Consider the following 25,778-nt stretch of genomic DNA (forward strand, 5'->3'; position numbering starts at 1 on the left):
CAAATACTCCTCATTGTGTTATAATTGCCCACAATATTCAGTACAGTTACATGCTCTCTGGATTTACAGCCTAGAAGCAATAGACTACACCATCTGGCCTGAATTGTGTAGTAGGCCATATGATCTGGGTTTATGTAAGTACACTATATGATGTTTGCACAACAATGAGATCACCTAATGATGCATTTCTCAGAACATATCCCTGTAGTTAAACAATGTGTGACTGTACTCTCAGACCCTGAGACTCACTAGGTAGTATCTGCAAAGTGCCAGCCACTTCCCCAGGTTCTAGATATACAACAATGAATAACACAGCTCCTGCCCTCAAGGAGCTCACTTCCTGCTTTTATATTTGCCCATTTACTTGCCTAAGGGTGGTAGGAACTCACCTGGACTGCCGGAGGACCTCAGGACTGAGGGCACCAGGCGGGGAGGCTGTCCAAAGCCATCACACGGATAGTCTTTGTAAAGTCCTGGTGCAGATCCTAAACATCACCCCTCCAACAACTGAGATTAAAGGTATAGCAGAAATAATTTGTAAATGTTATTCAAAACCGCATTTAGAAGGAACTCAAATATTCTCACTATTTAACTTTTACCTACAGAAGCTATTTTTATTGATTGCAGAATCAAGATACAATTTATAGATAATTTATGAAATATCCTGAACTTCGGTAAATTTATTTTTAAGAGCTGTTAGTGTGTAGCCATGACAGATACCTGCGGCAATGCTGTTAAAACTTTATTTATTTATTTATTTATTTATTTATTTATTTATTTATTTTGAGATGGATGTTGCTCTGTCACCCAGGCTGGAGTGCAGTGGCACAATCTCGGCTCACTGCAACCTCCGCCCCTCGGGTTCTAGCGACTCTCCCGCCTCAGCCTCCCGAGTAGCTGGGATTAGAGGTGCGTGCCACCAAACCTGGCTAATTTTTTATGTTTTTGGTAGAGACAGGGTTTCACCATGTTGGCCAGAGTGGTCTTGAATTCCTGACCTCAAGTGATCCTCTTTTTTTTTTTTTTTTTTTTTTTTTTTTTTTTTTTTTTTTTTTTTTTTTTTTTTTTTTTTTTTTTTTTTGACAGATTCCTCTATGCTCCTGCAGTGCATGGCCGATCTCAGCTCACTGCAACTTCTGCCTAGGTTCAAGCGATTCCTGCCTCAGCTCCTAGCACTGATAGGCCCACTATCATGTCAACTAATTTTTATTTCGTGAACGGTTTCATCATGTGCTAGCTGGTCGAACTCCTGACCTCAGGTGATCCACCAGCCCTGGCCTCTCAAAGTGCTGGGATTACAGGCATGAGCCACCAAGCCCAGCCAATGCCAGCATTTTTAAAATGCCTATAATAATGTTTATATTGTAACTTGGTGGGAAAATTCTGTCTGCCCATTAGTTCTTGTACCTTGTGCCACCCAGCTCATCCAGGTTTATGGTGTAAGCTAAGCTGAGCCTTGAGACGATTAAAATCTGCAAAAGTAAAAATAGATAATTTCCAGGTTTTTCCATGCAAAATAAACAGAAAATGGATGAGATGGTAGAGTAAAAAATCATAGAATTCCATGTCAAAACCAGAGTTCTAAAGGCATACACATAAACAATGGGCTGGGCATAGTGGTTTATGCCTATAATCTGAGCACTTTGGGAGCCCAAGGCAGGAGGATTGCTTGAGCCTAGGAGTTTGAGACCAGCATGGGCAAGATGGCAAGATGCCATCCCTACAAAAAAATAAAAAGTTAGCTGGTCATGGCGGCATGCACCAGTGGTCCCAGCTACTTGGGAGGCTGAGGCAAGGGTATTGCTTGAACCCAGTAGATCAAGGCTATGGTGATCCATGATCACTCCAGCCTGGGCAATAGAGTGAGACCAGTCTCAAAAAAAAAAAACAAAAAAAACAAAAAAAACAAAAAAACATAAACAACATCAGTATTAGTATATTTGTGAGGGAGAATAATAACAAACCTCCTGTGTCCTTTTTTCACATCAAATATTCAACCCTTATGATAGCCTTCAGGAATATGAACTCCATTTTATAGATGAGGAAACTGAACCAGAGGGAGGTTAAGAAATTTGCCCCAGGTCACACACAGTCAGTAAGTGGCACAGCATGGATTAAAATGTATCTCTGTTTGATTTCCAAGTCCAGGCAATTTGCCACTACAGCACATTGCCTCCCACCAGAGAGGTAAAGGGGAAGGGAGAAAGAGGGGGGAAGAAAAAGATGGAACAAAGATCCCTGGGGCAGCCTCATCCTACCCCATCCACTTGCACCCCAAACTTTCCTAAGAACCCAACCCAAGACATTAATTTACTTTCCTGCCACGTCCAGTTTCTAAAATGGTAGCATGGGAAACTCATCTATTTTTATAGAATCTTGGAACAGTTTTTAAAGCATATTTGGGTCTGCCCTCTTCTTCATTTACAGAAAAGGGAACTGAGGCCCAGAAGTGTTGTCCCCTAGCTGGTTAATGACAGCCTGGCAGTCAAATGTGCCGAATCCTAGTTCTGTACTCTTTCTATTTTGCTGCATTCCTAAGGGCCCTATAAAAACGGTAAACTTCATGCAGATACAAAGTGAAAGTTATATTGTCACCTCCACCATTAAACTGCGAGCCACCCCTTTTCTAGATAGTGTCTATTATCCCCAATTCTAGACAACATCTTTTTCCCAGCATTTTCTTCTGATCCAGGAAGAGCTTCCTACAGGAATCCCAAACAAATCTCCAAGCTAGCACTTCAGCCTCTTCATCCTGAGACTCCTCATTCTACCTCCTCTGCCTCTACAGTCCCCACATGAACCCACACACTTACTCTCAGAGCTCACTACCTTCAGAGCCAGCATGGCCAAAAATCCCAGGAGAGAGGTTGGCCTGAATGAAGCAGAGCGGAATTCTTGGGGCAGATCTATTCTGGATCCCAAAGAAGTCTCACAGTTGCTCACACTATTTGGGTAAAATGCAAATAGCATGGAAATCCACATAGATTACAACCAACATTGAACTCAAGACCTTACGTGAGTATTTTCTTCTTCCAGGACACAATCCTCTAATACTCCATCCATTACTCATTTACTAAATCAATCACTTATTCAATAAATACTGATTGATCCCCTTCTATGTGTCAGGCATTGTGCTTAGCACTGGGAAACATCATCAAAAAAGACATGGCTGGCTTGGCGCAGTGGCTCACGCCTGTAATCCCAGCACTTTGGGAGGCCAAGGAGGGTGGATCACCTGAGGCCAGGTGTTCGAGACCAGCCTAGCCAACATGGTGAAACCTCGTCTCTACTAAAATTACAAAAATTAGCCGAGCGTGGTGGCAAGCACCTGTAATTCCAGCTACTCGGGAGGCTGACAGAGGAGAATCACTTGAGCCCAGGAGGCGGAGGTTGCAGTGAGCCAAGTTCGCACCATTGTACTCCAGCCTGGGCAACAACAGTGAAACTCCATCTCGAAAAAAAAAAGAAGACATGGTTCCTGCCCCCAGAAGCTTCTAGCCCACAGTAGAATTTAGGTGTAAGTGATGAACTCCTGTTGTCTATAAAAAAGAGAATTCATGGTGTTTGGAAACTCATGAATTCTTGAAATTCATGTACTTGGAAGCCCCATATTCAGCCTTGAAAAGGCTTCTTGGACAAGTATTGTCAGGGTTGAGATGTAACAAAAAGTAGGAAAGGCGTTCTAGACAGAGCAGACCTCTGAAGAGCTAAAGATAAGTAGAAACAAGGACCATGAAAGGAATTTCAAATAATTCCATCTTGCTGTAGAGAAGAGACCCTAGGGAAAGGACAGGGAAGGAAAAGGTGTGATCTTGGCAGATCTTTTCCTTCTCTGCTCAAGTGGCAGCTAAGCCTATGGGGACCCTACTCACAAATGACCTCTAGGTCTTGCCTCCTCTACCATCCATGCGGACAATACACACCAAAAAAACATCCATCACTGATTTATTTAACTACATCTCTCTGAGTTACATTGGATTTCCACAAATGTAGCATTTAATTTGAATTCCTCCCTTTTTCTCTAAAAGAAGAGGAATGACTAGCTGAATGGATGTGGAGCCAGAAATGGTTAAAATTAAGTCAGTTCAGAGACTTTGGGTCAGAAGCCAAGGGAGGTCAGGCAAAGAGATTTGTTTTCCTGAATGCTTGGGTCAGGACTAAACAAAGAGGCAGGAAGGGCAAGTGATTCATGCAGAACTGGCTGTTTCCTGGAGGTCCTGGCTCCCAGGCCTGTGCTCCAATCATTGGTATCTGCTGACACTAGAAAACTGAAAAAGCTTAATTTGAATAAATACACAGAGAGCAGAGAGGGGATGACAAGCAATTAACTCGATTTCTCCTTTCTACCTAATTGTCTCCTCATTACCTTAGGAAGGAGTGAGTTTCCATGACTACCTCATGACACAGAGACTCAGTGCAGGTGATGCCAGTGTCAGCTTAGCTGTCTGCAGCACACATTGGCAGAGGCAGAACCAGAGAGTTCGTGCCAAGCACAAGACCTGGGACCTCTTGTTCCACCCACCCTCACCTCGATTAATCACCCCATCTCCATTATTGTGCATTGACTCCCTGCTTTGTGTATAGTCTGCAGGGCACTGAGAGGAGTGAGTGGTGGCTATAGGCCTCCGAGGATACATGTGTCCCAGAGACAGAGCTGGGCTGAACCCAGGGTGGTTCTGACCACCCTGTGGGAAAGAAAATGAACAGAAATGAGTCAAAGACTGGCATTCTAGTGCTAGCACAGACAAGTTACTTTGGGCAAGTGGTTTAACCTCCATGAGCTTCAGTTTAGTAAAATGGTGACCTGAAGGCTGGATCTTCCTTTTTTTTTTTTTTTTTTTTTTTGTATTTTTAGTAGAGATGGGGTTTCACTTGGTTGGTCAGACTGTTCTTGAACTCCTGTCCTCAGGTGATCCACCCGCCTCGTCCTCCCAAAGTGCTGGGATTACAGGCGTGAGCCACCACGCCCGGCCACGGCCCGATCTTCCTTACTAGAACATTTGACGATTAGATAAAAATCACATATTAAAAGCTGTCTTAGTCTATTCTTGCTGCTGTAACAAAATACTACAGACTGGGAAATTTATAAATAATGGAAGTTTATTTTCTCACAGTTCTGGAGGCTGGGAAATCTAAGATCAAGGTGCTGGCAGGTTCAGTGTCTGGTGAGGGCCTGGTCTCTGCTTTTAAGATGCCACCTTGTTACTGAGTCCTCCTAAGGGGGTAAACTCTGTGTCTTCGTGTGGTAAAAGGGCAGAGGGCAAAAGGCACAGGTAGATCCCCGTAGCCCTTTTATAAGAAGCTAATCCCACCCATGAAGGCAAAGCCCTCATGGCCTAATCACTTCCTGAAGGTCCCACCTCTTAATACTGCTGCATTGGAGATTAAGTTTCAACATGAATTTTGGAGGTGACACAAACATTCAAACCATAGCAGAAGTGTTTTGTCAACTGTAAAGCCCTAACAAATGTAAGAGATTATTATTATCATTGGTACTCTTGTTATTATTATTTTCACCCTAAGCAACTACTCTTATCATATCTATCTAGTTCACAGCCCACCCAGAGCCTATTTACTTGGCATAGTGTTTTCAACCTCTCACATAAAATCTGATTTTTCTCTTGTCTTTTATTCCCTATACGTGCCCAGGATACTTGGCTGACTTTGTAGTCTGATTGTTAGAAAAATGGATAGTACCTAACAGGGCACCTTCTCCTGCTTACACAGTCCAGTGCACAAGTATGTTATGCTCTAATACCCAGGCTGATGGTGGCAGATACTTGCTTGCTAAAGGCTAACTTGGGTACTCTGTTCCTCTTCTGGCCAGAAACACATCTATTCTTCAAGACTGTCTGTCTTTGTCCCTTGTGAAATCTGAGCCTGATACCCCTTCCTCTTACTCCATCTCTTCCTGCCTGGGTGCAATGCCTTGGATATGGTGTATTAGTTTCCTAGGGTTGCCATAACAAAGTGCCACAAACTGGGTGGCTTAAAACGATATAAACTTATTCTCTCACCGTTCTGGAGGCTAATCACAAGGGTCTACCCTAATCCAATATGACCTTATCTTAACTTGATTACATCTGCAAAGTCCCTATTTCAACACAGGATCAAAGACCGGACATTAGGACCTCAGCAACTTTTTGGCAGATATAATTCAACCCATAAAATATAGTGAGGGTGGTATGACAGGCAAGAGAACTTGGAATTTGGATGACTAGGGGAAATGTGCAAAGGCTGTTTCATTCAGAATACAAGATGTCAGCTTCCAGCATCGGCATGTAGTCTCTTCGATGGCCTGGGTCAAGTCTGTAAACTTACTAAAGCTCAACTTTCTTATCAGTAAATATGGCAAGTCTGGATTCCTAAGGCTATGATAAGACAGGCTAAAAATAATTCTAGACGGACATGAATTATCTTCTGAGCCCTAAAAACCTGTAAATATGTTTACTAATAAAAAGTAAACCTGTACAAAGACAATCTGTTGCTTCTCTGGGTCTTAAAAAAGGAATTTGATAGCAAACTCATTGGAGTTGGGGAAAGTGAAAAAGGAAAATCATGTATTTATCCTATTTCATGCAGCACCAGTCCAGACTGACTAATGGTGATGGGGTTATTTTTTCTCTTTAAGAAAAACTGATATAATTGAGTCTTGTATTATGCTTGGACAGATTCCATAAGACTCCAAATGAAAGACTTTCAAGAAGCCTGTAATTTATCACAACCTACAATCATTGGATTTGAGAGTTGGAAGAGACTTGAGCCCGGTCTGCTAGTAATTGCAGAAATTCTCTCTAGAACATCTCTGATCCATGATCATCTAGCTGTATTAAGAAGCTGGCTCACTTCTTCCTAAGACACATGACAGGTCATCCTTTAGGAAATTCCTCTCTTCATTAAACCAAAATCTGCTGCCTTATAAAATCCACCTTTTGGTTCCTATTCTCTCCTCTAGCACAGAAATCTCTATTCTTTCCTCCCCATTGCAGTATTTGTGGGATTAAAACAGTTCTCCAAAGCTTCCATTGCTTTACCTCTACTTCACATAATATTTTCTTACACTATCCATCTTGGTTGCTTTTCTTTGGATGTAGCCATGTTATTAGTTTGTCTTAAAATACTAGACCCCAGGCCAGGAGCGGTGGCTTATGCCTGTAATCCCAGCACTTTGGGAAGCTGAGGTGGGTAGATCACGAATTCAGGAGATCGAGACCATCCTGGCTAACATGGTGAAGCCCCGTCTCTACTAAAAATACAAAAAATTAGCTGGGCGTGGTGGTGGGTGCCTGTAGTCCCAGCTACTTGGGAGGCTGAGGCAGGAGAATGGCATGAACCTGGGAGGCGGAGCTGGCAGTGAGCCGAGATAGTGCCACTGCACTCCAGCCGGGGTGACAGAGCAAGACTCCGTCTCAAAAAATAATAATAATAATAATACTAGACCCCAAATAGGACACAATCCTCTAAATGTTGTGTAACCAGTTCAGAGTGCCATGAACTCATTATTTCCCATGATTAGAATATTCAATTTTTAATGACCCAACTCAAATTGCATTGACTTTTTGGGGCTCATTGAAACTCTGAGAAGGAAGGAGATTTGCATGCAGAATGGATAAGTTTAATGAGGTATGCCTTAGGGATCAACACCTATAGGAGAGTGAAGGAAGTAGATTCCAGCACAGGAAAGAGTTGTCCTATAATGCAGTCACACAGAGAACTCAGACAATCCCACAGGGAGCTCTGTAGAGGGCAGGGTATTTATGGCCCCAGACAGTTATTAAATGGGGGCTGCCTCTGGCAGAAGGCGTGCTTAGACAAAGAAGCTCTCTTCAATTGAAAGCGTTTGGCTGTCAACACTCCCAACAACTGGGGGAACAAATTCCTCAGTAAGATCTTGGTAGCACATCACAGCATCCACTGTAGTCTACACTATATGCCACTTGGCTCTAGTTTCTTCAAATAATAAATGCTAGAAACAGCTTTATTAGGAATCTAGCTGGTATCTCTTCCTGGGGAAGGTTAGTGGGACAAACTGTAGGCTCTGTCACAGCAGCTGGTCTTAGAGCCAAAGTAGTTCTCATCATCACCCTTTTCTACGATCTATTCCAGATTCTCCTCACTATTGACTTGCACTCTACTGGTCTAGGTGGTTGTATTAGTCAGGGTTTTCCAGAGAAACAGAAGCAATAGGATATGTGTAGATATAGATACATGAGAGGGGATTTATAATGGAAATCGATTCACACAATTATGGAGGCTAAGAAGTCCCACAATACACCATTTGTAAACTGTAAAACCAGAGAATCTGGTAGCTTAGCTCAGTCCAAGTTCAAAGGCCTGAGAACCACGAGAGCTGATGGTATAACTCTGGGCCTAAGGCCCAAGGCCTGAGAACCTAGGAAACCACGGTTGCAATCCCATAGTTTGAAGGTCAGAGAACCTGGAGTTCTGATGTCCAAGGACAGGAGAATATGCGTGTCCCAGCTCCAGAAAAGAAAGCAAGCAAATTCACCTTTCTTCTGCCTTTTTGTTCTATCTGGATCCCCAGTTGATTGGCTGGTTCCTGTCCACACTGGGTAAAAAGGAATCTTTCTTACTACTGATTCAAATGCCAATCTCTTCCGGAAATTCCTTCACAGACATACCAGAAATAATACTTTACCAGCTATCTGGGTATCCCTTAATTCAGTCTAGTTGATAACTAAAATTAGCCATCACAGTGGTGGAGTGACTCTGAAAGACATGGTGACTTTCTCAAGTTATAGTTGCTGCATTTTATACATTTACCATCAAAATTAGGCAAAGAGATGTAAAGAGACACCTCAGTGAATCACCCAAGTACGAAATGCATTCTTCCATGTTCCCACGGTACAACATTCCTACCTTCTCCTGAAGATCAAGATTTAATTATCATTTCCATGATGCTCCATCACTTGGTTGTTTGTCTCCTGGCATGAGGAGCTCCAAATGACTAGGTGGAAACCATAACTTAGAGCTTAATGGGATTTTTATGCCCTAGAGGACATATGGGAACAAGGACCTTTACCTCAAAAGGTTAAACATAGCATTACTATATGACCCAGCAATTCCATTTCTAGTTATATACCACAAATAATTAAAAACAAGTATTCAAATGAGTACTTGTACACAAATATTCATAGAAGTACTATTCACAATAGCCAAAAGGTAGAAAGAATTCAAATATTCATCAATGAATAAACAAATTACGGTATATACATATAATGGGGTATCATTTGGTCATCAAAAGGAATAAAGTTGATACATGCTACAATGTGAATGAACCTTGAAGACACTCACTGTGCTAATGAAAGAAGTCAGACACAAAGGTCACATGTTGTATGACTTCATTTACATGAAATATTCAGAGTAACAGGTAAATCCATACAGACAGAAAGAAGACTGTGGTGTCCGAGGATGGGAGAAAAAGGAAAGAGGAGTAACTGTTTGATGGGTACACAGTTTTCTTTTGTGGTGATGAAAATATTTTGGAACTAGATAGAGGTAGTTGTTGTACAATATTGTGAACGTAATAAATGCCACTTAATTGTTCACTTTAAAATAGTTAATTTTATCTATGTGATTTTACCTCAATAGAAAAAATGTTTAAATTATGAAAAGAAATTTAAAATTAAAAAAGAACAGGGACCTCTAACATTCTATGTTCTGAGATTTGAAAACTCAATATGTTAAGATGGCAACTTTCTACAAATTGATATATAGACAACACAGTCCCTTTCAAAATTCCACCAGCATTTTTTATCACGAACTGACAAGCAGATTGTAAAATTTACATAGAAGTACAAAAGACCTAGAATAGCCAAAAGACACTGTTTAAAAAGAAAAGTACCTAGAATAGGTAAATCTGTAGAGACAGAAAAGAGATCGGTGGTTTTCCATGCGTGGGAAGAAAGAAGTTGGAGAATGTTTAATCCTTGATTTCAAAACTAACTATAAAGCACAGATATCAACAGTATGGTATTTGCGGTAAGAAGACATATAGACCAATGGAACAGAATTGACAGTCCAGAAACAACTCCTTATATTTATGGTAAATTGATTTTCAACAAAGACAATTCTGGGAAAAGAAGAGCCTTCCAAAATTCATATGTTGAATCCATAACCCCCAATGTGACTGTATTTGGAGTTAAGGCCTATAAGGAAGTAATTAAGGTTAAATGAGGTCATCATAAGAGTGGAGTCCTTACTTGATAGGATTAGTGTCTTTATAAGAAAAGACACAAGAAAGCTTATTTCCCAGATCCGTGTATTCTATTGATCAGGTCAGCACATACAATGATCATTGATTTAGAGTGTATACTGTTGTCTGGAAGCTGGTATCTCATCATCAGAAAGTATGATCTCCAAGCTGATGCCTCAGTTGTGCATTTAAAAAGCTGTTCTGACACTTCTCAAAAGAAGACATTTATGCAGCCAACAGACACATTAAAAACTGCTCATCACCACTGGCCATCAGAGAAATGCAAATCAAAACCATAATGAGATACTATCTCACACCAGTTAGAATGGCGATCATTAAAAAGTCAGGAAAAAACAGGTGCTGGAGATGATGTGGAGAAATAGGAACACTTTTACACTGTTGGTGGGACTGTAAACTAATTCAACCATTGTGGAAGACAGTGTGGTGATTCCTCAAGGATCTAGAACTGGAAATATCATTTGACCCAGCCATCCCATTACTGGATATATACCCAAAGGATTATAAATCATGCTGCTATAAAGACACATGCACACGTATGTTTATTGCGGCAATATTCACAATAGCAAGACTTGGAACCAACCCAAATGTCCATCAATGATAGACTGGATTAAGAAAATGTGGCACATATACACCATGGAATATTATGCAGCCATAAAAAAGGATGAGTTCACGTCCTTTGTAGGGACATGGATGAAGCTGCAAACCATCATTCTCAGCAAACTATCGCAAGGACAAAAAACCAAACACCACATGTTCTCACTCAAAGGTGGTAATTGAACAATGGGAACATTTGGACACAGGAAGGGGAACATCACACACCGGGGCCTGTCGTGAGGTGGGGGTAGGTGGGGAGGGATAGCATTAGGAGATATACCTAATGTAAATGAGGAGTTAATGTGTGCAGCACACCAGCATGGCACATATATACATATGTAACAAACCTGCACGTTGTGCACATGTACCCTAGAATTTAAAGTATCATAAAAAATAAATAAATAAATAAATAATGAAAAAAAAAAAAAGCTGTTCTACATTCCATTAGGCTGGAAACTTCAGAGAGGTGTGGTGTGTAATAGGAGCTGTGGATCACATTGTCATGTCCACACAGCCATACTTCCATTAACATAAGCAGTTACTTTAGTCCAGTGCAATGTTTGGCAGGATCCTGTTTCAGAGGATCAAATGCTACATAGGCACTGTCTAGCTGAAGTTGTATGAATAGGAAAGATAAGTGTCAATTCGTATCAAAATCACAGGGTGGAATCACATGGTGGAAAGAACCCATTGTAATAAATTTGCCATTAAGAAGCTGGTTGGTCTTGAGGGATGGAGCTGTACTGGGGACTCAGTGATGGTATCTGTTGCTGTCAGGCTGATCTTCAGCAGTGGCAGTAATCAGATCAACCTTAGCAAGTGAGAGCCTGTGTTGTTGGTCCTACAAATAGCTTCCATCGCCACCACTGTTTCTCAATCATGGTCGTTGTACTTATCCATTTACCATCAAAATTAGGCAAGGGATTATTCTTTTCTGTTGCTATCATGTAAGAGAAGAGCTATCTTCTCCTGATTAAGAAAGTCAATTAGGCCAGTCACTGTAGTTCACACCTGTAATCCCAGCACTTTGGGAGGTCAAGGCCGGCAGATCACCTGAGGTCAGGAGTTAGAGACCAGCCTGGCCAACATGGTGAAACCCCATCTCTACTAAAAATACAAAAGTTATCAGGGCTTGGTGGCAGGCGCCTGTAATCCCAGTTACTTGGGAGGCTGACAGAGGAGAATCACTTGAACCCAGGAGACGGAGGTTGCAGTGAGCCGAGATGGCGCCATTGCACTCCAGCCTGGGTGACAAGAGTGAAACTCCTTCTCAAAAAAAAAAGAAAGAAAGAAAAGACAAATAAAGTCAATTAGTCTTGTTAGGATGGTGTCTCCATTCCTTACCGATGGTCCATTAATGTGCCTATTGTGCCAGCACTGATAGGAGCTGGCTGACTGGCTAAGACATTCTACTTCCCAGGTTGTATAGAGTCAACTGCCCAAATCATTCACTACTGCCTATAAGTGATACATATCTTATCTCAGAGTATTTCTCTTGAAAAAGGCACCGTCTGATGCTTTATCCACTAGGAAGAATTTCCCTCATCCCTATTTTTCTGGGACACGCTGAGGATGTAGCCCTGTTATATAGCAATAGTCTATTTTTAGCTTGCTACTACATTCCAATCTTACCCGTCCATAAATCAAACTCAGCTTTTGCCCTCACCCCATGCTGCCATAAGTGTGAGCTAAGGGTGAGGCATCAGTGCAAACGTGGTGGATGACCTAGGAGTCTGGGTCACATATGTGTGCAACTTATTTGTTCTCTCTGGCTCTGCTAATGCCTGATCCCAAACATATCATTTCCTTCCTTACAATTGTTGGTAGGCCCGCCTGCCTTCATGATTTGGGGGTCTGTCAGAACTTGCAATGGGCAGTCCTTGCTGTGTGGACCCTTGGCATCCCATAGTTGGGTGCTGTGTTCCTACTAGGAAGCAGTAGGGCACCAGGAATATTTATCTAAGCGTATAGTTCTCTGCTGCAAATAGTTTGTCTTGCTTCTGAATCCTAGGCATCTATTTGTGTTTGCCTATTGAGGCCTGCCATAAAAAACCTGCCATAAAACACAGCCTTTCTCTATCAATGATACCTCCTATATTGTAGGCTCTACCACATCATGTGACCAAAATCATCATTTGACAGAGCAGCTTGCACTACTGCCTGGTCCTGCTGCAGAGCCCTTTCCTGCTCTGGGCTATCCCCAAATCTGGTAGACTCATGTTTCTCAGCTGGTGTATGTGCTACAGTAGTGTCTCTGAGTGTGAAATGTGCTGCTTTCAGAACCAGAAGATGCTTATTGGTGCTGGGTTTCCTTCTTAGTTATGGGAAATGCAAGTTACAATAATTTGTCCTTTACTTTGAAGCGCATATCTCAGCATATCCCAGCCTATTGGACCTCTAAAAATTTTACTAATGTGGAAAGTCTCTGAATCTTTATAGTATTTTTAAAAATCTCCCACCCTTCGGAGTATATGTGTCTAGCCAAGGCTTCCAAAGCACTTGCCGCTTGTTGTTCACTTGGTCTGATTAATATGATGTTACAGATGTAGCAAACTAATGAGAAGTTCTGCAAAATGTCCATGTGGTCCAGCTTCCTTTGGACTGTATTATGTCCGCAGATGGGAGAATCTGTATAGTCCTGAGGCAAGACGGTAAATGTAAACTTTTGTTCTTCCCAAGTGAATATATTTTTGATCTTCCTTACTGATAGGGATGGAAATGAACACATAAACACACCAGATTGATGGTCTCATAGTACATACTTGAGGCCATGTTAAAGACATCACATCTGGCACCACAGTGCAATTAGGGGCTACCACTTAGTTGACTGTGTGGCAGTCTACTGTCATCCTCCAGGGTTTGGAGGGGACAGACTGATGCATTAGTGGAGCCCATCAGCCCTGAATTCTTTAGATCTTCAATGGTCACTCTAATTTCTGTCATGCCACCTACCCTCATTTTTAAAATTTATTATCTTGCCTTGACGGGAAGTTTCAGAAGCTCCCACTTGGCCTTCCCCATTACACTGGTTCTCCAGGGTCAAGCACACAACGATGATTCAGCCAACTGCCACATATGTCCATCCCAATTATAAATTGGAATTTACACATTTGGGAACTAAGAAAACGACCCACCATGAGTCACACTTAGGCCAATGTTACATGTACTAACAGGCTCCCATATGATCTCACTCCAGCAGGAGGTCCATGATGACATGGGTCCCTAACAAACACAAACTCTGAGTTGGAGATTCACATGCAGAAAGTTTATTGGAACTTGAGGGTCAACACTCATGTAGGATAAAGGAAGACTGGGCAGAAGAGGAGTGGGACTCTGAGTCAGTTGTAACAAGAACTTTGGCAGATCCCACAGGGGTCTCTGGATCTGGGATAGCCCTTCAAACTTGTCCTGCCCTTAGGCATACAAAACAGGCTTTCATACGCCCATATTACTGAGTTATAAGAAGTATCTGTCTCCAGAGAGGAGGCACAACCTAAGAGTGATGGTTCTCTTCAGCTAAGAACCAGTCCTGGACAGGGACTTAGCTGAGAGCCACTGGTCATAAGCCACCAACACTCCCCTCAGCTGGGGGAATAACTGCCTTAGTTTTGATGTAAGACTATAGGCAGTAGACTATAACATCTGCTACATGTGCTCAACTAAAATTCTCAGATGTTTTCCGCTAAAGTTCTATTAAATCAAGTCTTGAACTTTTCTAATTTTGTTTGTTTGTTTGTTTTGAGACAGAGTCTCACTCTGTCACCCAGACTGAAGTGCAGTGGCATGATCTCAGCTCATTGCAACCTCCTCCACCCAGGTTCAAGTGATTCTCCTGCCTCAGCCTCCTGAGTAGCTAGGATTACAGGTGGGTGCCACCACGCCTGGCTAATTTTTGTATTCTCTAGTAGAGACATGGTTTCACTATGTTAGTCAGGCTGGTCTCGAACTCATGGCCTCAAGATGATCCCCCCCCGGCCTCAGCCTCCTAAAGTGCTGAGATTACAGGCATGAGCCACCATGCCTGGTCTTGAACTTTGGATGTAGATTTTTGGAAGCAATGCTGGATCTTGTATTCATCATCTATTAGACTTGTTGGTTTTATCCTAGCATTCCAGCCTGCTTAGTCACTGAATTTTAATTACAATAGCTACCGTCTTAGACTTCCCTTGAGATTTGAATTATCTTCAAATGGAAGAATATATTAAAGGGAATGTTGTCATGTTATTGAAAAAACACTGAGGCCTAAATCCTAAGGGTCAGAGTCAGTGTCAGACGCTATTTGTAGGACTTGCATAGAATATCACATACTCTTGCAGCCAAATATATCATTGTATCAGTTAGAATGTGTCTTTGCCCCAAATATCAGAAAACCCTGTCTCAGATTTTCTTCAACAATGAGGTTTATTTTACTCATTCATGAAGAAGTCTATATGAAGTATGAGCTTCAGACTGGCAGATTCAGTGGTTTAGCAGAGTCATCACAGATTTAAGCTCTTTCCATCTCCCCTGTCTGCTAACTCCAGAGGTTTGCTTTGCTCTCAAGCTGGCTCCCCACCCTTCACCTCCATAAGTAATGATGGAGCCATTCTAGGAGTCATATGTGACACGACAATGTTCAGTAACTGAAGAACCACTCCTCCTCATGTCATTTCCCAGCCCAATACTCGCAGAACTCCCCCTTGTATCTTATTAACCAGGATTAAATCACAGCAGCAATCCATCCTAGCAAGGTGAATGAAATACCATGATTGGCTTAGTCTTGAATTAATCATTTGCAGTGGAATAGATGTCAATGCTTGTTTATTGATCTCTAGTTGATAGAATCTATTCTGTTCCCCTTTGTGAAAAGTTTTCAGCCTTCAGGCACCTCTCCCATTTGCTGTAATTCCCAACAGATTATTGACAGAGGGTCTCGGATACTGCGTATTATTTCAATTCCTAGCATTTAGTTCCCCTAGCTCTAGAAACTTAAATCCACTTAGAGAAGTTTCATGTTCTCTTAATTTTCTCACCTAAGTGGGACTCCAATTCTTATTGCACCTTCCTTTCAAAATAGAAGGTGGTAGATTAGGGGCAGTGGCTCACACCTGTAATCCCAACAGTTTGGGAGGCTGAGACGGGTGGATCGCTTGAGGTCAGGAGTTCGAGACCAGCCTGGCCAACATGGTGAAACCCCATCTTTACTAAAAATACAAAAATTAGCCAGGCACAATGGTATGTGCGTATAGTCCCAGCTACTCAGGAGGCTGAGGCAGGAGAATCACTTGAACCCGGGAGGCAGAGGTTGCAGTAAGCCAAGATCGCACCCTGCACTCCAGTCTAGGTGACAGAGCAAGACTGTCTCAAAACAAATAAACAAACAAAAAGTTGAAGGTTGTATATCCTTGTCTCTTTCCTTTGGCTCCTTAATCTGAAAGTTGGCTTTCATTTTCACCATGTGCCCTAGGGAGCCAAGCTGAGTTTCACCTTCTGTTTCCATGGGAAATTCACTCACACCAAGCAATTAACAAGTTTTAGAAGAATTACACAAGATTTGAGCAGATCAGGGAAGAGGGGGTGTGGTAGATCACTGTCTTCCTGGTTTTGTCTCTCCTATACTTGCTTCTCACCATCTTTCTCTCGAATGTGGCCAGGGAGCTCTTAAGTCTTCTCCTATCTTTGAGGCTGAGACTCTGGGGATCTCTGTCCCTTTCCCTAGTGGGATAATATCAGTGTGCTCCTTCTGCACAAATACAGTCTCTCTCTAAGAGAAATGTCAGTTACAACTACTTTTTGCACCTAGGAGAAGACAGAAGCAAAATGAACACTAGAAAAAAGTAAGCACTGCTGAACTTCTGTTAACATTACACTACCTTACTTCCTCAAAGAGCAGGTTGCTCCATATTTGTGCTTCTCTTTACTCTAAGTAATGCAGCCTTTAGCGCTTTTTTGTAAAAGCTGACTTTAGCCTCCTTTATTCTGTTCTTGAAGGTTCATGATAGTCTTTTGTGTTCAAGCTTATCTATAATCCCCTCCCTTTGCCTTCTGTTCACGTCCTTTTCAAAGCCTGAGCTCTGCAGAGAGCTCCCTGTATAACCACCTCCTTCTTTAGCTGTCTGCCCCTTTATCACTGGAATTATTTCCTATTATATTATAATCAGGATTTTATTGTTTAAATCTCCCACCTCTCCCAAGTCATGTTCTTTTCTAAAGTCTCACATTGCAGAATCACACCTGTGGTAACTACTCTTTTGAAGTGAAGAGTTAATTTGTGATGCAAATAATTACTTCTTTATCTCATTTTCAAAGAGGAATTTTCATAAAGATAAACTAGGAGCAAATTGTTTCACACCTTTTCCTCCTTTGTCACTTACTCTCCTTCCCCCCTCACTTTCCTTCTGTCCTTTTCCCCTCTGCTTGTTTCCTGCCTCCTTCCAGTATTGGTGTAAACCCCCTGGGTTTCTCTCCCAGGCTCTGCTTTTGTTGAACTGAAATACTTTCTGTTCATGTATTGGAGGATTTTGAGCTGGGAACTCTGAGTTTTTTAAATCAAAAATTGTCCTATTCCCACCCAAACAAGGAGAAAGGAGAGGCCAAGGAAATGGGTTTTCAAGAGATAAAAATATTACTGTCCTCTTAACTGATTTGTTTCACTTTTGAAAATATTATAAGGACAAAGACATCTGGGAGACCAAGATGGAGGGAGTGGAGATAAGGGTGGGGCTTGCTCAAGAGTCGCAAAGGAAGGTAAAATGAGGACGCAAAGGTTCTGTGAGATGAGTAAAGTTGTTCTACGTGGAGTAGACATAGAAAAGACGTTTAAAAAATGCTTTATCGGATAAAAATAAATTAAATTGTGCTTTAGAAAAAGAGAGAAAAGCTGTGAGATACTTATTAGAAAGAAACGATTCAATGAGAAGCTAAAAAGAGGAGTAAATCCTTTCAATCAAGAAGAAAACAAAAGCTTGCCTGGTAATCCTATCTCACTGTCTTTCCACTCACAATTATCACCACACCCTGAGGAAATGTAAGAGAAATTTTAAAGTTCTTGAAGTATTTGTTTAATAATGTCAATTGATGAGCAATGTCATGGGGATAGAAACCAGAACATGAGTTTTAATTCATGTTAGGGGGAAAAAAAAAAAGCCATAGGGAGAACAAATAAATAGCTGGCTTTTGTTGTGCTTCCCTGGTGATTACATAGATTTGACCAAACTAATTCCCAACGGGGAGATAGAGAACTAAGAGAGAATTGGAGTACTCCCTGGGCAGAAACTCGAAGTTCTGCAACACTGGATGTGGTCCATGAGATAAAAAATGTCAGCTTCCTGGAAGATCATCTCACTTTTGAAAATATTATAAAATATATCAAACACTCAGAATACTTAAAAGAATACCTGTATCTAATAGCTTTATCAAACATTAACATTTGGTCATTTCAGATCTTTTAAAAGAAGGGATACTTTACAAATACACTTAAACTCCTATAACATTTTCCTCCTGCCATGCCCATAAGAAGTCCCTTTCTGGCATTAAATGTTTACCCTTTTTTTTTTTTTAAGATGGAGTCTCACTCTGTTGCCCAGGCTGGAGTGCAGTGGCACGATCCTGGATCACAGCAACCTCTGCCACCAGGGTTCAAGCGATTCTCCTGCCTCAGCCTCCTGAGCAGCTGGGATTACAGGCACCTGCCACCTCACCCAGCCAATTTTTGTAGCTTTTTTTTTTTTTTTTTTTTTTTTTTAGTAGAGATGGGGTTTCACCATGTTGGTCAGGCTGGTCTCAGACTCCTGACTTCATGATCCACCTGCCTTGGCCTCCCAAAGTGCTGGGATTAGAGGTGTGAGCCACTGCGCCCGGCCAAATGTTTACCCTTTTTCATCGTACTTTATGTTTTGTTACATACACATGTATCTCTATAATATTGGATTTCATGCTTTTAAACTTTATATTAAGCACTATTCTTTTTTATGTGAAACTTGCTTTTATCACATAGATTGATACATGTAAGTGTAGTTCATTTATTTATTTTATTTGTTACACAACCATAGTATTTTCCTGTGGATAATCATTTACTTTGTTATCAAATCTTTATTGTTTTGAAAAGCTACAATGAATATTTTTGCATATGTATCCTTAAGCATGTGTGCTGAACTTTCTATAGAACAGGGGTCCCCAATCCCTGGGCCATGGACCCCTACTGGTCCATGGCCTGTTAGGAATGGGTCTGCACAGCAGGAGGTGAGCAGCAGGCTAGTGAGCATTGTGAACTGTGTGCATGGGGGTGGATCCCTCATGAATGGCTTAGTGCCATATGCTTGGTGATCAGTGAGGTCCCCCCTCTGAGTTCTGGTTGTTTAAAAGAGTGTGGCACTTCCCCCCATCTCTCTTTGGAGAGGGAGAATCGCCCTGTCACCCAGGTTGCAGTGCAGTGGCGCGATCTCGGCTTACTGCAACCTCTGCCTCCTGCTCAAGCAATTCTCCTGCCTCAGCCACCCAAGCAAGTGGGATTACAAGCGTGCGCCGTCACACCTGGCTAATTTTTGTATTTTTAGTAGGGACCGGGTTTCACCATGTTGGACAGGCTGGTCTGGAACTCCAGGCCTCAAGTGATCCGCCCACCTTGGCCTCCCAAAGCATTGGGATTACAGGCGTAAGCCACCATGCTGGGCTGTCCCCCCATCTCTCTTGCTCCCTCTCTCATCATATGATGCACTGGCTCCGCCTTTACCTTCTTCCATGATTGAAATCTTCCTGAGCCTGTGACCAGAAGCAGATGCTGGCACCACACTTCTTGTACAGCCTGCAGAAACATGAGCCAAATAAAATCTCTTTTATAAAAAAAAAAAAATTAACCCAATCTCAGGCATTCCTTTATAGCAACAAGAAAATGGACTAACGCATTCTCCAAAGCAGTTGCATTAATTTACTTTCCCATTCCCAGTATATGAAAGTTCCCATTTATCCACATTGTATTCAATCTTTTAAATTAACTACTTAAGTTGCTAATCTAAAGGGTATGATTTGTTCCTAAACAATTTACGGTTTTATTGCCATTGTTGATGATATACCATTATCTATTACAATTGCAATTTGCTTATTACTGGTATATAGAAATACATTTTTTTATATTGATCTTGGATCTAGCAGCATTCAATGACTTTCTGATTAACTCGTGTAGATTCTCTTAGATTTCGTATGTAGTCAAATATGTTGACTGCAAATAAGGTCTGCTTTGGAATGTCTTTGTAAGTTTTATACCTTCCATTATTTCTCATCTTATTGCATTGTCTCGTAGGTCTATATTCTCGTAGAATGTAGAATGGTTGTGACAATATAGTGTAATAAAGTTTCATCATTAATGTTTGTAAGATTTTGATAGATACTTTTCGTGCAGTTAAGAGTATTGTCTTCTATCCATAGGTGCTAAGAGTTTGGTTGTTTATTTCCACATAAACTGAAAAGCCTTACCCATGCTTCCATCTTAAAGTCTATATTCCTAACATTCTTCCCCCAGGTATCAGCATGGCTGGCTGTCTTTCTTCCTTCACCTCTTCTACTCAAACGTCATCTATAAAAGGAACACTTTATGTAATAGCAACTTGCTACTCCTAACACTAATTCTGCTACTTTTTCCCCTTAAATGAATAAATATGAGAATGCATAAAGGTTTATCAAACATGCTTTCTATTTTCTGTATCTATTACATTGACCATATTTTTTCCTCTTAATTGATTGTATGTTATTCTTGGGATCAATTAATCTTGGCCATGGGGTGAGGGGGAAATATATATATATAAATAATGTATGTATATATATATCATGTACATACATATACACACACACAACATTTTATTTAGAATGTTTAAATCTGTATTTATGAGAAATACTGGTCTTTTTTTTAATGGCTTTGTTACACAAGTATAATAACCTCATAAAATGAATTGAGTGCTTTTCCTCACTATTTTTCTTTTTCTTTTTTTTTAATTATACTTTAAGTTCTAGGATACATGTGCACAACGTGCAGGTTTGTTACATATGTATACATGTGCCATGTTGGTGTATTGCATCCATTAACTCGTCATTTAGCATTAGGTATATCTCCTAATGCTATCCCTCCCCCCTCCCCTCACCCTACAACAGGCCCCGGTGTGTGATGTTCCCCTTCCTGTGTCCAAGTGTTCTCATTGTTCAATTCCCACCTATGAGTGAGAACACCCTCACTATTTTTTGAAAGGTAGAGATTATCTGTTTTTTGAAGGTTTGTTAAATTATTCTATAAAAATCAACTGGGACTTCTATCTTAAGGTCAGGGGCAGTGGGCAAACTGCTATGGGGTGAAGCACTTTCTCCTAATGGGACTTTGACTTTGTACTAAGAAAAGAATGGTCAGCCTAGGAACTTCTGCTACTACCTCACTGTCTAGAACTGGTCACATGACTATCTTTGTTGCAAGACAGGCTGGGAAATTAAGTATTTTTAGTTAGGCACATTGTCTTCCTGAAAAGAAAAATCAAGGTTCTGCTATTAAGGATGAAGAAAAAGCAATGGCAACTGGGTAGGCAGCCACCAATGCCTTCTACAATAAAACTATTAGATATGCTGGAATGTTGGGACCTTTCAATCTATCCTTCATATATCTTAACTGAAGTAAATAGATAAATAAACAAATACACATCTATGTATTCAGAATAAATACACACAAACACACACACACATCTTTGTCCCTCTGGGGTATATTTTGGGTGAATTTCTCAATACTCTCTTCATTTTTCTAATTCAGTCTTCAATTTTATATAGATTAGAGTTTGTTTCATCATTATGAGTTAAATTCTACCCCCTCTCCTAAAAAAATATCTTGAAGCCCTAACCCCCAATACCTCAGAATACAGCATTATTTGGAGATAAAGGTAATCAAGTTAAAATGAGGTCATTATAGTAGGCATTAATATAATCTGACTGGTGTTCTTATAAAAAGGGGAAGTTTGCAGACAGACACACATGCACACACAGAGACAGAGAAAGAGAGAAGAGAGAGAATGCCACAAGAAGATGAGGGCAGAGATCAGTGTGAAATGTGCATGGTGGTGCACGCCTGTAGTCCCTGCTACTAGGGAGGGTGAGGCAGAAGAATGGCGTGAACCCAAGAGGCAGAGGTTGTAGTGAGCCAAGATCGCGCCACTGCACTCCAGCCTGGTGACAGAGCGAGACTCTGTCTCAAAAAAAAAAAAAAATCATTGCATTAGTGTCCTAAAAACCTTTTATACTATGTTTTTACTGTACCTTTTAAAATGGTACACCTGTTTAGGGCACTTGCTATGAATGGAGTTTGCAGGACTGGAAGTTGCTGTAAGTCAATGAGTGAATGATGAATGCATATGGAGGCCTCGGACATTACTGTGCACTACTGTAGACTGTAGGTTGTGGACTTTATAAACACTGCACATTTAAGCTACACTAAATTTATAAAAACATTTTTATGTTTATTTCTTCAATGATAAGTTAACCTTAGCTTACTGATACTTTTTAACACCCTGGAGAGCTGGACAAAAATATTTTCTTTCTTTGTATACTTATTCTATAAGCTTTTTTCTATTTAAATTTTTTTTAGTTTAGTTATTACTTGTTAAAACTTTTTTGTTAAAAACTAGACACAAACACATACATTAGCCTTGGCCTACACAGGGTCAGGATCATCCATATCACTGTCTTCCACCTCCACAGCTTGTCCCGCTGGAAGGTCTTCAGGGGCAATAACATGCATGGAGCTGTCATCTCCTGTGATAACAATGCCTTCTTCTGAAATACCTCCTGAAGGACTTGCCTGAGGCTGTTTTACAGTTAACATTTTTTTTATCAGTAAAATTAGCACACTCTAACAAAAAGTATAGAATAGTCAATACATAAATCAGTAACATAGTCATTTATAATAATTATCAAGTATTATGTACTGTTCATATTGCATGTGCTATACTTTTATATGACTAGCAGTGCAATAGGTTTGTTTATACTAGCATCACCACAAACACATGAGTAATGTGTTGCACTATAATGTTATGATAGCTATGACATAACTAGGCAATAGGAATTTTTCAGCTCCATTATAATCTTACGAGACCACTGCCATATATGCAGTCTGTCACTGACTGAGACATTGTTATGCAGTGCATGCGTGTACTAAAACTCTGCTGTTGTAGCACAAAAGCAGCCATAGACAATATGTAAAAGAATGAAAGTAGCTGTGTTCTGGCCAGATGTGGGGGCTCATGTCTGTAATCTCAGCACTTTGGAAGGCCGAGGCGAGTGGATCACCTGAAGTTGGGAGTTCGAGATCAGCCTAGCCAACATGGTGAAACCCCATCTCTATTAAAAACACAAAAATTATCCAGGTATGGTGGCACACACCTGTAATCCCAGCTACTCAGGAGGCTGAGGCACGAGAATCACTTGAACTGGGAAGGCAGAGGTTGCAGTGAGCCGAGATCGTGCCATTGCACTCTAGCCTGGGCAACAGAGAGAAACTCTCTCTCAAAAAAAAAAGTATGTAACTGTGTTCCAATAAAACAATAAAACTTTATTTACCAAAACAGGCAGAGGGCTGGATTTGGGCTGGTGTGCATAGTTTGCCCACCTCTGCTTAGGAAGATAGTCAAGGCCATTTTTCCCAACCACCTCTAACAAGTCAGGGAGTCCCACTCTAGTCCCTGGCTCTGGTTCCTTATCTGTCATAGAATACGTTTTGTCTTCTTTAAGGGATATGAAGTGTCAGATGCCACTGTCTGCTCCCAGACCCAGGGCCCAGGAGATCTGCGGCTGCAGCCCTATGCGCTATTTTCCTTTGTTTATTGAAGTCTTAATATGTGATAGTCATTGTGCTGGGTCCCAGAAACATAACAATGAATGCTGCAAATATGGTCCTAATCTCATGAAGCTTACAGTTTGGTAGTAAAGACAAACGTTAAATTACTTCCCGTTTTCTCGAGCTGCTGTTAGTTCACCTCGACCTGTAGTTGGCCCTTGACATGCCAGAGCCAGCAAAGTCCGCGCCTGCTCCCAATAAGGGCTCCAAGAAGGACGTGACTAAGGCGCAGAAGAAGGACGGCGGGAAGCGCAAGCGCAGCCGCAAGGCGAGCTACTCCGTGTACTTATACAAGGTGCTGAAGTAGGTCCACCCCTGCACCAGCATCTCCTCTAAGGCCGTGGGGATCATGAACTCCTTCGTCAATGACATCTTCGAGCGCATCGCGGGCGAGGCTTCCCGCCTAGCGCATTACAACAAGCGCTGGACCATCACCTCCAGGGAGATCCAGACGGCAATGCGACTGCTGCTGCCCAGGGAGGTGGCCAAGCACGCCGTGTCCGAGGGCACCAAGGCCATCACCAAGTATATCAGCCCTAAGTAAACTTGCCAAGGAGGGACTTTCTCTGGAATTTCCTGATCTGACAAAAAATGCTTCTTACCAAAAGAAGCACAATTGCCTTCTGTTACCCCATTATCTGCTGCGGAAGACTGAAGAATGCAACCACATCTGGATGGACTCTTCCACAAGATAAAGCTGCCCTCTTGGTCTCATTCAGATTGCAAAGAGAATCATTTACAAGTCAATTTCTGTCTCTCTGGTCCATTCCTTCTCCCTAATAATCATTTACTGTTCCTCAAAGAATTGTCTACATCACCCATCTCCTCTTTTGCCTCTGAGAAAGGATATATAATCTTCTGTAACCCACTGAGGGGTTGGGGTAATCATTCTGTGGTCCCCAGCACTGTACATTAATAAATTTGTATGCCTTTTCTCTTAAAAAAAAAAAAAGACAAACATTAAATAAATATGCACACACATGAGTATATAATTATGATTCCAAATTGGGTCAATATTAAACAAGGAGGCTTTTATGAGAAAAAAATAACAGGAAACACTAAGTTACTGTAGATTGAAGAGCCAGGGAAGATCACTCTGAGAAAGTAAGAGACAAATCTGAGGAAGTAAGAGAGGCCTCTAGGATAGAAATGAGATTTCCTTGAAATAAGTCTGGGGAATATTGTTCCATGCAAAGCAAAGAATATGTATGAAGGTTCCAAGAAGGGAAAAAAGTACGTTAGTTCAAGCTTTTAATGAAAGTCTGAAGGCTAGTGAGTTTAGAGCTGTTGTCCAATACAGTGGCCATTGGCCACATATGGTTATTTAAATCTAGATTTAATTAATTAAAATTAAAATCTTTTCCTCAGTTGCTCTAGACACATCTTAAGTACTCAGTAGTTACACATGGCTACTATATTGATCAGTGCACATATGGAACATTTCCTTCATCACAGAAAGTTATGTTGGAGAGCATTAGTCCAAAGCATATGTAGAGATCTATAGTATATTTGAAATAATATTCATATGGAATTTTCATTAAATGGAAAGTTATAAATGGAAGGCTTTTAAGTATCAGTATACAAACCAGGAAATAGAATGATATCAAATATATTAAAAATAAATGTTCAATCATTGGATGAAAAGTTGATGATGTACTTAACATGGATGTATCCGGCTGTAATACCTGGACCACTGATCAATCTTAGCACAAAAAAGATGGCCCACCATTGTGTACTTCCAGATGGAATAACACATCATCACCTATGAAACAGTCTTGCAAAAAAAAATCAAACCTGAACCTGCTCAATCCTTTAGATTAGCATTATCCAACAGAAATATAATGCAAACCACATGTATAATTTTAAGTTTTCTACTAGCCTCATTAAAAAAGTAAAAATGAATAGGTGAAAACAATTTTAATATATTTTTATTGAATCTAACATATTCAAAAATCACTGAAATTATGATTGAAGCATTGAAATTACAATTGATTGATTGATTATAATCAGTGTAAAAATAATTAATATTTTATATTTTTTCTGTTAAGTTTTGGAAATGTGTTGTATTTTTACATTATCAGCACATCACAGTTGAGACTAGTTGCATTT

At 40.9% G+C, this 25,778-nt stretch overlaps 1 pseudogene; it reads left to right on the forward strand.

The window, feature by feature from the left end:
- The first annotated feature begins 23,832 nt into the window (after positions 1-23,832).
- Positions 23,833-24,213, forward strand: LOC100595815 (annotated as a pseudogene).
- Positions 24,214-25,778: the final 1,565 nt, after the last annotated feature.

Source organism: Nomascus leucogenys, chromosome 21, assembly GCF_006542625.1.
Source record: "Nomascus leucogenys isolate Asia chromosome 21, Asia_NLE_v1, whole genome shotgun sequence".
NCBI lineage: Eukaryota > Metazoa > Chordata > Mammalia > Primates > Hylobatidae > Nomascus > Nomascus leucogenys.